Here is a 12,617-nt window from a genome sequence, read left to right as displayed (position 1 = left end):
TTTACGAGATGCATTTAACAACGATACCAACGTTAATAACATTGGCCAAATGGTAATATTACCTTCATCGTATACAGGCAGTCCAAGGCATATGCATGAATACGCCCAAGATGCAATGTGTTATGTCAGAAATTATGGTCGACCCGACTTATTCATAACTTTCACATGCAATCCGAAATGGGATGATATTAAGAATCATTTATATACTGGGCAATCAGCTACTGATAGGCATGACATTACTGCAAGAGTGTTTAGACGAAAGCTACAGTCTCTAATGGATTTCATTGTAAAACATAAAGTTTACGGAGATGTACAATGTTTCATGTATTCTGAGGAATGGCAAAAAAGAGGCTTGCCTCATATTTTGATTTGGTTAAAACAAAAACTAACCACAGATAAAACTGATCATATTATATGTGCTGAAATTCCAGATATAAATGAAGATCCAGAATTACATACTGTAACCAAAAACATGATTCATGGACCGTGTGGTACGTTAAATAAAAATTCTCCATGTATGGTTGATGGTAAATGTTCAAAAAACTACCCAAGGCAATTAATTGCTGAAACAATGACTGGAAATGATGGATATCCATTGTACCGTAGAAGATCACCAGAAGATAATGGAAAAACAGTCACTGTGAAAATAAATAATCAAGATGTGGAGATCGATAACCGTTGGATAGTTCCGTATTCCAAATTATTATCGAAAACATTTAACGCACATATAAATGTTGAATATTGTAACTCCGTAAAATCAATCAAATACATATGCAAATATAGGGCCCGCCATCTATCGTTACGGATTTGAACTAGGTATTATTTGAAGAATGGTAACACTTAGCTGTCATCTGATTTGACAGAAAATTAGTTCCAAATTCGTTCCGCTGAACGAAAATGGTTGTGTATACGCTCAAAGAACGCTGGGAAATATTGCGACATTACTTTGAAAATCATGGTAATGTAGCAGAATGTGTACAAAAATTACGTACGGCAATGGGAAGAAGAAAAGCACCGAATGAAGCGTATGTGCGTTACCTTGCGAAAAAAGTAAGAGAAACTGGGATGCTTATTGACAAACCAACGCGTGACCGACCAAAAATCGTGCGTGCACCCGAAAATATTGCTGCTGTGGCCGAGAGTGTTCGTGAATCACCAGGAACATCAGTTCACCGTCGTTCTCAACAATTGGACATTTCGGAGACATCATTGAGACGAATTTTGCGTAAAGACCTTGGTATGACGCCGTACAAAGTGAAAGGGAGCCGTATGAATGAAGTTGTGTTCCATCATTAACCGGAAGGATTGTACTTCAAAATTATAAAAACAGTTTTGAAAAATATTGAGTAGTTTCTTTTTTATAGCATTTTTAATTCCGTAAAGTAAAGTGACATGGCAGTATTTGGAGTTGTAAATCGAAATGATGAAATTACTAATTACCAAATAGGAAGATACATTAGTAGCAACGAAGCAGTTTGGAGAATATTATCATTTCCGATTCATGATCGCCATCCAGCTGTTATTCATTTGTCCATTTAGAAAATGAACAAAGTGTTTATTTCACTGAAAATACTGCTCAACAAATGGCCGAACGACCACCAGCAACAACACTAACTGCATTTTTCAACTTATGTGAAACAGATTCATTTGCAAGAACATTGCTTTAATATTATACTTGGAATGCATCATCAAGGTCCTGGGTACGAAGGCAACGAGGAATACCTGTAGATGGATATCCAGGTGTTCATTTGGGTGATGCAATCGGACGACTTTACACTGTGCATCCAAGTAAAGTGGAATGTTTCTATTTACGTTTACTCTTAGTTGACATTCCCGGCCCAAGATCATTCGAAAGTTTGAAACGAGTTAATGGTCATCTTTGTTGTACTTATCAGCAAGCATGCAAAGAATTGAATTTGTTTGAAAATGATAATCAGTGGGATGCAACTCTTATGGATGCATGTGCAACAAGTTCTCCACACCAAATAAGAACACTATTTGCCATCATTATTGCTACATGTTTCCCAGCAAACCCAAAAGAATTGTGGAGTACTTACCAAGAATACATGACAGAAGATATCCTACATCAAGTACGTCACATTACTGCAAATCCAAATTTGAATTATACAGATGAATTATATAATGAGGCATTAATTAAAATCGAAGACTTTTGCCTGATGATTGCAAATAAAACTCTGAGTGAGTTAGGTATGATCGGACCAATCGTCCGATGCATGATGCATACAATGCAGAATTAAGACGTGAAAAAGAATATGATCGAAATGATCTGAACACATTTGTAACAACAAACCTACCAAAATTAAACACAGAACAAAGGCAGGCATATGACACAATTATAGACAATGTTGCAAATGAAAGAGGAGGAATATTCTTCTTAGATGCACCAGGTGGGACTGGAAAAACGGTTTTGTTGTCGTTAATTTTGGCCACCATTCGATCACAGAATAATATTGCATTGGCTTTGGCATCATCTGGAATAGCGGCAACTTTATTTTACGGCGATCGCACTGCACATTAAAGTTACCATTAAATATGCAAGTAAATGAAGAACCAACTTGCAACATTTCTAAAAATTCTGGAATGGGAAAGGTTTTACAAACATGTAAAATTATTGTATGGGATGAATGTACGATGGCTCATAAAAAATCACTGGAAGCCTTAAATAGAACACTGAAAGATTTTCGAAATAACACAAACATATTTGGTGGTGCACTAATTTTATTGGCCGGTGATTTTCGACAAATTTTGCCTGTTATTCCCAAATCAACAGCAGCTGATGAATTGAGAGCGTGCCTTAAATCTTCTAATCTGTGGAGATATGTTCAAAAACTCACATTAACTACTAATGTTCGTGTGCAGTTACAGAATGATCCAACAGCTGCTGAATTTTCCGAACATTTGTTGCAAATTGGAAATGGACGAAAGCCAATTGATAAGAATACAGGCATGATCACACTTCCAAATAATGTTTGTACCGTAACAGAATCAAGAGTACAATTAGTGCAAAATGTATTGCCAAATATTGCACAAAACTATCGAAATCAAGATTGGCTAAGCGAGAGAGCTATATTAGCTGCCAAAAATGTCGATGTCAATGAAATCAATGCCAGTATTTTGAGTAAAATTCCAGGTGAAGTTGTCACCTATAAATCAATTGATTCAATCACTAATCCCGACGATGTAGTGAATTATCCAATTGAATTTGTGAATTCACTTAATTTGTCTGGCTTGCCACCACATCGTTTGCAATTGAAAGTCGGCGCAGTGATCATTATGTTGCGAAATATCAATCAGCCGAAACTATGCAATGGGACAAGATTAGCAGTGAAACGGACAATGAACAATGAAATTGAAGCAACAATTTTGAAAGGCAAATTTAAAGGTGAAGATGTTTTGATTCCGCGCATTCCAATGATTTCAACAGATTTGCCTTTTGATTTTAAGCGACTTCAATTTCCCATTCGCCTTGCTTTTGCTATTACAATCAATAAGTCTCAAGGTCAAACACTTCAATTATGTGGAATTGACCTAACTTATCCATGCATAACATAACATAACATAACATAACATAACATAACATAACATAACATAACATAACATAACATAACATAACATAACATAACATAACATAACATAACATAACATAACATAACATAACATAACATAACATAACATAACATAACATAACATAACATAACATAACATAACATAACATAACATAACATAACATAACATAACATAACATAACATAACATAACATAACATAACATAACATAACATAACATAACATAACATAACATAACATAACATAACATAACATAACATAACATAACATAACATAACATAACATAACATAACATAACATAACATAACATAACATAACATAACATAACATAACATAACATAACATGCTGTTCAAGCAAGGTAACGACGCATTTTTTGGTGCGTGCAGCCGGCTACATAGAATTATAAGACGTTATCACGTCAAAAAATAATAATAACATTAAAACAACAGGTATTACTAACAAACTTGGTTTTATTTTAAATTCTTCAAGTAAATCAAATTGATAAAAATCAATAAGAAGGCATATGCAAATACAAATACGTGAATTTATATATGTACATATGCGCATATACATACACATATACTCTCACTTAAGTAGGAGAGAGCAAGATGTCGAAAGTTGCCGTTCGTTTGCTTTGTTTGCTTTGTCGTTCGTTCCGCGCTTTCGCTTGCAGTTCATTCAAGGTAACGGCAATGAGCAAGGTAACGACCCATGAGCAAGGTAACGGCAATGAGCAAGGTAACGACACATTTTTTCGTGCGTGCAGCCTGTTAAATCGAATTATAAGACGTTATCACGTCAATAAAACATTGTTATTAGAATATGTCACAAAATTATGGCCGAGCATGAATTAAATGATGAAACAAGAAAAAAACAAAGAACACTTTTCATTTATATTTTTCTTTCACCCAGCGAAGCGGGTGAGGGTCCGATAGTCTATATATAAAAATATATATTTTCTTCGAGGGTCCATATAAATGAGCGAACTATTATTGCCTTTTTGGTTACTCTAATTGAATTTTATTTTAATTAATTTATAGAAAATAATGTATCATAAAGTATAAAAATTTCCTTTTTTATTCTAAGAAAGAATTTCGTGATTCTTCATCTTCTGAAAACTCAGCGTCAAATCTGAATCATCATCTTCTTCCGCTTCTTCTTCTTCTTCTCCGAATTGATCATCTTTTGCTTGATCTGTAAATAGTTTATTTGAGCCCTTGATTTTGAAAGTCGACTAAGTCATATTTTCCTTGTTTCGAGATAATTAGAGTTTTGCGTTTTAAAGGATTAAAAGATATTGTTGCACTATGGAAAATGATTTTTCGACAGTAAAGTAGTGCAAACAAACAAGAATTTATTATGGTTGTGAAATTTATAACCATTTTTAACTGGATATGTGCTTTTGAAAGGTTGCAAATGACTTAGTCGACTTTCAAAATTAACAGAATGACTTTATAAATGACTTATTCCAAGGAAACATTTTTATTAGTAATTAACATTTTATTCAAACTCATTTCATTGTAACAAAGTAAATTATTTGTCAATACATATTTAGGGAAGTAAAGTGTTTGTGAAAAATTGGTGGGATATAGGGTAGTAAATCCATCGTATCTTTATGTTTTTCTTTTGTTATTGGTCTAATAGTTGTGTACAATGGAGGCAAATCAATATTTTTGTATATTTTAGGTCTTCCTATTCTAGGTGAGAGGTCTAATATTTTGAATTCGGAATTGTCATCTAAGGAAGTTTTATAAAACATCTTATATGGAGAATTTTTTAGAAATCTGATCCATTGAATTTTTAGCCAAGACACAGCTTCTCCATTGGTGTTTTTCTTTCTATTATTCGTTGAATCTTTTAGTTGTTTTGTCGAAATGAAATTTTTCTGAGCCATTTGTACCACCAAAAATGGGTTTTTTTTTACATACTTCTATTAAATTATAATAATGCTCAGGTATGTATAAATAATTCGATTTTTTAATTTTAGTTTCTATCATACCAAAATCGCGATCATTTGGCAAAAAAGAATAGCCGGATACCATAAATTTATGATCAACAGTTTCAACATTGTTATCAGATGACTGTACAATTTTTAACCAAACTAAAGCTATATTGATGTTACGATTTTGTCCTGTGCAGGCATCACTGTAAGCTATGACGTGCTTTTGAGTGGTAATGTCCTGAATGTGCTTTAAGATGCAGGACGCAACTTCCTGTGATTCTCTTGAAGCGATGGTTTCATCCCATACATACATTTTGGCATTTTCATTGTGGAAATTATGAAACCCCAAATTGTATACATACATGTTGCGCTTATAATAAGCTACCGAAACAGAAAGTTTTGGATACGCAAGTGCTTTCTGTAGATCAAATGTGAAACCGTAATATTCACTCGGGTTATCTTTTGCTTTTTGTATGTCACCTGTTAAACTTTTTCTGGCCTGTTCGGCACTGATAAGATGTGAATCACGAATTTCCATAAGATGCAACTTCTCGTCTTCGTTACTGGATGCTTCTATTTTTAGTTTTAGTGAATCACACTTTTGGCAAGTGTCTTTACGAGGAGTATGAAAATTTAAGTTGAACTCCGTATTGAAAATTTTCCTGTAAGTCCACTCCTTCACACTTGATATATTATTTTCATCACATTTTTTCACATACAGCTCATACATTTTTCGGATATCTAAGTCAGCACTTAAATACTTTCGACCTGAAGTGTGATGTGATCTCGTGTAATGGCTCTCACATGCTGGAAAACTCAGAATATGTTCTCGTACCACTTTAATTTTATCTTCATCTGTTTTTCTAGATGAACCAAGCGTTTTGCCACGTAAATCCATTCCAGGTGATTTGGCATTTAAGGCACCGTTTAATCTTCCGTAAGATATTTTAAAAGTATCCAAAAAAAAGTTCTACAAATGGAAACTTCGGAATTCCGTAAATTTATATGATACTTATAACTACATTTTCTCATATATCCTTCTTCATTTCTGGGTCGTCTTTGCTTTATTGATAGTTTTCGAACCAAACCGTGCAGAAACAAATTCTGTTTTTCAAAACTTGCTAATTTCCAAAAAAATCAAAATTTGCTTTCCTATCTTCATATCCAATTGCATTTATACATTGTTTGGAACAACGGCAATCTTTATGTTCGAAAAGTTTACCACTCACAAGCTTAGACTTTTTTGTTTCATATTCCTCTCCACTATTTCTCTTCATTTTTCTTATATTTTGTGCATAATTAAATTGATTTCGGCTCCTCTTTCTTGATTTCATGTTGATTTCTTCCATTTGTGGGGTTCCGAATTCACTTTCACAGTATCAGTTGATTCATCTGAAGACGATATTGCTCTTATTCGTTTCCATTTCTTGGGAGCATTACTTAAACTTCTTCGCAGTACAATGTCTACAATTAACTATAAATAGTACGTTTTTACATTTAAATGATTACTTGATCATACCTGAATCGTTATCTGAAGGCATTACAAAATTATTATTTATTTTCCAAAATTTCTCAACGAACTGACTTAGTCGACTATCAAAATGAACAGTTTCCGTATTTTGTTTAACAACCAAAAAATACACTCAATTTTACGAGTTAATTTTCATGGCATACTGCTAATCTATTCAGATTATGTTAGTTCATTAGGATTAGATAACAAGTAGCTGATAAACTCGATTTTTAAAAATTTTGACTTAGTCGACTTTCAAAATCAAGGGCTCATTTAATTCATTACAAAATAACAAATATTAATTCATTACAAAATAACAAATATTGCAATAGTGAAAAATATATATTTGAGCTCACCAGTAGTTATACTTTCGTCGATATCATCAGGATTTTGATTAATTACAGCATCAAAAACTAATTGCGGCATGCAGTCTCCATCAAACCAATGAAATTCAAGTGCAACTATATTTCGTCGCCATCCATTTCTGTCGGAAGTTAAAGATGTCGGAAATCGCAAAGACGCATTTCGCCTAATACTACATATATATTGCGCTCTTAAAAGATGTTGGTCTAATTCTACTTTACACGGAAGCAATAAAGAAGGATCACAATTTCTTAATTGTTTTTGCAAAGGCTCATCTTCATTAAAAGCTTTATAAGTTGTGCAAAATTTTTGAAACCGTGCTTCATTTATGTTCGATACAAAAAAATGTCTCTAATGTTTCAAAAATCGTGCACGTTTCGTTTAACGTTTTCTTATATTTAACGAAATACAAATGATTTTTCGCAGATTTAAACTTCTTGAAAAAATTATTTTTAAGATTTTTAAGCTTTTTGAAAGCCTTTGAATACCAGGGTAATTAATAAGGCTTTTTCTCTCTGAGGGGAATGTTATTGAAGCAAGCAGAGTTTGGACAACATGGACTTAAAGGCAGAAAAACTACTAGATGTGTAGAGTTCAGGATATAAATTATCCCAATTAATGTCCAGCACGCCGGCCGCCGTAGCCGAATGGGTTGGTGAGCGACTACCTTTCGGAATTCACAGAGAGAACGTTGGTTCGAATCTCGGTGATAACACCAAAATTAAGGAAAACATTTTTCTATTAGCGGTCGCCCCTCGGCAAGCAATGTCAAACCTCCGAGTGTATTTCTGCCATGAAAATGCTCCTCATACAAATATCTGCCGTTCGGAGTCGGTTTGAAACTGTTGGTCCCTCCATTTGTGTGGAACAACATCAAGACGCACACCACAAATAGGAAGAGGAGCTCTGCCAAACACCCAAAAAGGGTGTACGCACCAATCTATACTTCTATACTAATATTATAAAGAGGAAAACTTTGTTTGTTTGTAATGAATAGACTCAAAAACTACTGGACCGATTTTAAAAATTCTTTCACCATTCGAAAGCTACATCATCCACGAGTAACATGGATTATATTTTATTTTGGAAATAGGGCTTGAGGTATAGGTCAAAACGTGGACCCGGGTAACCTTCGGATGTGTATGTACAATATGGGTATCAAATGGAAGTTGTTAGTGAATGCTTTAGTACAGAGTATTTTTCATGCGGCTCCGTGACTGGGGTCTCGAGATATAGGTCAAAACGTGGACCCGGGTAACCTTTGGTTGTGTATGTACAGTATGGGTATCAAATGAAAGCTGTTGATAAGTGCTTTAATACGGGGTAATTTTCATACCTATTGATGACTAGGGTCTCGAAATATATGCCAAAACGTGTACCCGCCGTGTCTTTGCACCGAATTAAACCAAACTTACGCACATTATTAAGTAAGTATTGAAAATGGGTTTCGTAAAGTTTGGTTGTAATTCGGAGCACTGGCAACGGGTACAGCGTTCTTTTGAACCAGCCATAATGTGGCTTACTTTTTTAACGCTTGGGGCGGAACTGAACTGTCAAATTGACAGTGTGAATTACAATGTGTCAATATTTCTTTCTGATTTGGATGCCATAAGGAAAAAACGTAAGTGCAACATATAAAAATTGTTTGTGAATTTTTTTGGAGTGGATTTTGGAACAGTGAATAATTTCTTACGAAATTTGAGAAATTAATGGAAAATCCGAATGAAATTATGTGTTCGTGGAAAAAAAAATTTTTTTCGTTTTTTTTTTTTGAAAAATATAAATGAATAATGGTTAAAAAAGGCTCCAATGCTTAATAAAACATATAAATTGACACGAAAAATTCATGGATGATCAGGAAAAAGACGATTGTTTATTCATATGCGTTGATTTGAAATTTAAAAACAATCTTCTTTTTTCCTGATTTTCAATTTTAGATCGGAGACGCCTTTTAATCTTAAAGCGCTCAAACAGCTTCTTTTTCCATTAAAAAGGGAAGCATTGGTATGCGTAATAGCACACATGTCATGGTTTTACTGCTCCTGTTATGCTGACCCAGACGAGGCGGTAGACTTTGTTAAGTTCATTTTGTGCCTTTCTTTGTTTAACTTTATGCCACCATGCTAGGGAAGTGTAAGTGGCTAAGCGTTTAACAACTGTAGTCAATGTCCAGTAAGCCATTCTGTAGCTCTGTCCTTATGTTTTTCCAAGCAGCCTTGGGCTTTTGCAGTAATTTTCTCAAGATAAGAGTTCCAACTATTCGTTTTATCAAGATTGATGCTATGATAGTTGGAGTCTATGAAGAGCTAAACTATTATAGTGTACTTTTCCACCAGGGAACAGTGTTTTTTGGCACCTTTCATGAAAGGCAGAGTGTGGTTCATTTCTTGGATTTCTTTTTGTAAATTGTCATATGCGGTATGGTAACACCTACATATATCACACCTAATAAGACTATGGCGCGATATTGAGTCTGAGGTCTTTGGACTGCATAGAATAAAGTATTTCCACCTCGGAGTTGCTTTTTTGCTGCTGCTTGGGTGACTTTAGGCATTAGAGGTTAAGTTTTTTGGCAATAACTGACTTTTTCCTGCCTCTGTTGCTTCCAAGCAAGACTGCCTCCTCAGCAGAGTTACGTTCGCCTTTTTTGGTTCGGTCAGGACCATTGATTTTCTGTCGGTATGAAGCGAAAGTCGCAGTCTTATGCCTTCTGCTACGTTTTGCGTTGTTGTTGTTGTTGTCGTTGTAGCAGTATCTTCGCCCTGTCAGTGTAGTGTAAATTACCGGTCGTCTTCGTCTAGCTCATCTAACGGTAGGCCCAGGAAACTGGCAGTTTCGACGGGTTGGGTCCAGAGGGAGAGAGGTGTTAGATGAGTGGGTTTGATGGGGCATGTGAAGAGGTGGTTAGTGTCGTGCGGGGTACCTTCACATGCAGGACATATGTTTAGTATGACGGGGTCGATTCTGGATAGGTAGGAGTTTAACCTGCTACAATATACAGAACGTAATTGTGCCAAGATTACGCGGGACTCTCGAGGAAGCTGGAGCTCTTCGTCTGCAATGGGTGGTGGTTGGACTCCGATAACCGCATTCGGGGGTCGGGAGCTTAGGAAGGTGGTAAGTGTCTCCCGATGAATGTCGTTAATAGCCTGTCTGTATACTGTCTGATCCTGGAGAGGTCTGTCCGTTTTGTCCTGGATCTCGTCCACGTAGTTGAGGAAGTGTCTCCTGATGTGCCTGGGAGGTGGCTCAGGCTCGAGCAGGTGTCTGCATGGGTGAGGCCTACAGTGACACCCAAGCAGAAACTGCTTGCCGAGCATTTTGTTATGCTCCTTAACCGGGAGCATGTGCGCCTCGTTTTGCAGGTGTTGGATTGGGGACATCAGGAGACATCCTGTCGCGGTCCTGATGGCAGTATTCTGGCAGGTCTGAAGCTTCGTCCACTGCGTATCACTGGTTCCAGGCGACCAGACAGTCGCGGCATAGTTCAGAACCGGTCGGCCTATTGCTTTGAAAGTCGACAGCAACATTTCTTTGTCTTTGCCCCAAGTGCTGCCGGCAAGCGACTTGAGGACCTTGTTGCGATTCTGTACTCTCGTTGCAATAGCGGTTGTGTGCGCCGAGAAAGAGAGCAAGCTGTCAAAGGTGACTCTCAAAATTCTGGGGTTGCTTATCGTCGGAATTGGGGTATCGTCGACGTGTACCTGAAGTGGCAGCTTGACCTCCTTTGTCCAGATGGTAAAAAGGGTCGCCGTGGATTTAGTGGGAGAAAGTTTTAAGTTTCTCGCAGTGAAGAAGCGAGAAAGGCGGGCGAGGTAGTCGTTTACTTTCGAGCATAGGCCATCAATGTCATTGCCCGACGCCATTATCGTGCAGTCGTCGGCATATGAGACCAGTGAGACTCCCTCTGTTGGCTGGGAGAGTTTCGAAATATAGAAATTAAAAAGCAAGGGTGAAAGGACACCACCCTGCGGTACTCCTTGCTTTATTTTTCTCTGTTTTGAGGTTTGGTCTCGAAATACTACCGACGAGTGACGACCACTCAGGTAGTTCGCGGTCCACCTCTTCAGCCCTGGCGGGAGTGTCGACTGTAAAATGTAATCTAGTAGCGTGGCGTGGCTGACTGTGTCGAAAGTCTTTTGTAGGTCCAACGCTACTAGGACAGTCCTCTCGCAGGGGCTGTTTTGGTTAAGGCCGCGGTTTACCTGGGTGTTTATGACGGTGAGTGCCGTGTTGGTACTGTGCACTCTACGGAAACCATGTTGGTGTGGGGCTGGAGTCAGGTGTTGAGTGAGGAGTGGGAGTAGAAGGGCCTCAAGTGTCTTCACTACTGGGGAAAGGAGAGTTATCGGACGATAAGACTCCCCTTGGTTGGCGGGTTTCCCAGGCTTCAGCAGTGGGACCACTCTCCCTAATTTCCACTTATCAGGAATGATGAGAGTGGCCATAGACAGGTTGAAGACCTTCGTGAGATATTCTACTCCCAATGGACCCAGGTTTTTCAGCATCAGCATGTTTAGTGCGTCCGGGCCAATGGCTTTTGATGGTTTCATGTGTTTGATGGCCCCCTGAACCTCGTCGCTGGTGAAAGTAAGCGGTGCACTGTTGTAGGGCAGTTTGTGCAACCGTTTGGTGTCACAACGTTTGGATCTGTCGACCGGAGGATGCAATATAAATTGCCGGCTAAAGTAGCTCGCGCATCTCTTCGGGTCCGACGAAGTACGACCGCTGAAGGTGATATCCACCTTGTCGTTGTGCTTCGTCGGGTTCGACAGGGACCTTACGGTGGACCAGAGCTTGCTCACACCAGAGGTGAAGTTACAGGACTTCAGATGCTCTACCCATTTGGTCCGCTTATGTTGGGTGACCAGTTGCCGGATTTCCAAATTGAGATCCTTTATACGAGGATCCCCGGGATCGGCCTGGCGTAGACGGTCACGCTCGTTTGCCATAACGGCTGCTTCGGCTGGGAAATTGGGACGTAATTCCCGGATCCGTCCAGCAGGTATGAAGCGAGCCGCGGCGGCTGTAATCGCCTTGCGGAATGCGCGTTCGCCTGCGCGCACATCGGTGGGAGTGGGTAGGGCTGCGAAGATGTCCTCAGTAAATTCCGCGAATCTGGTCCAATCAGCTTTGTTAAAGTTGATATATGACCGGTGATCCGCGGAAACAAAATCGGCGGGTCCCTCGATCGAGATGATAATGGGCAAGTGGT

The sequence above is a fragment of the Anastrepha obliqua genome, chromosome 6, assembly GCF_027943255.1.
Source record: "Anastrepha obliqua isolate idAnaObli1 chromosome 6, idAnaObli1_1.0, whole genome shotgun sequence".
Classification (NCBI taxonomy): Eukaryota; Metazoa; Arthropoda; class Insecta; order Diptera; family Tephritidae; genus Anastrepha; species Anastrepha obliqua.
Note: the sequence above shows the minus strand (reverse complement) of the source record.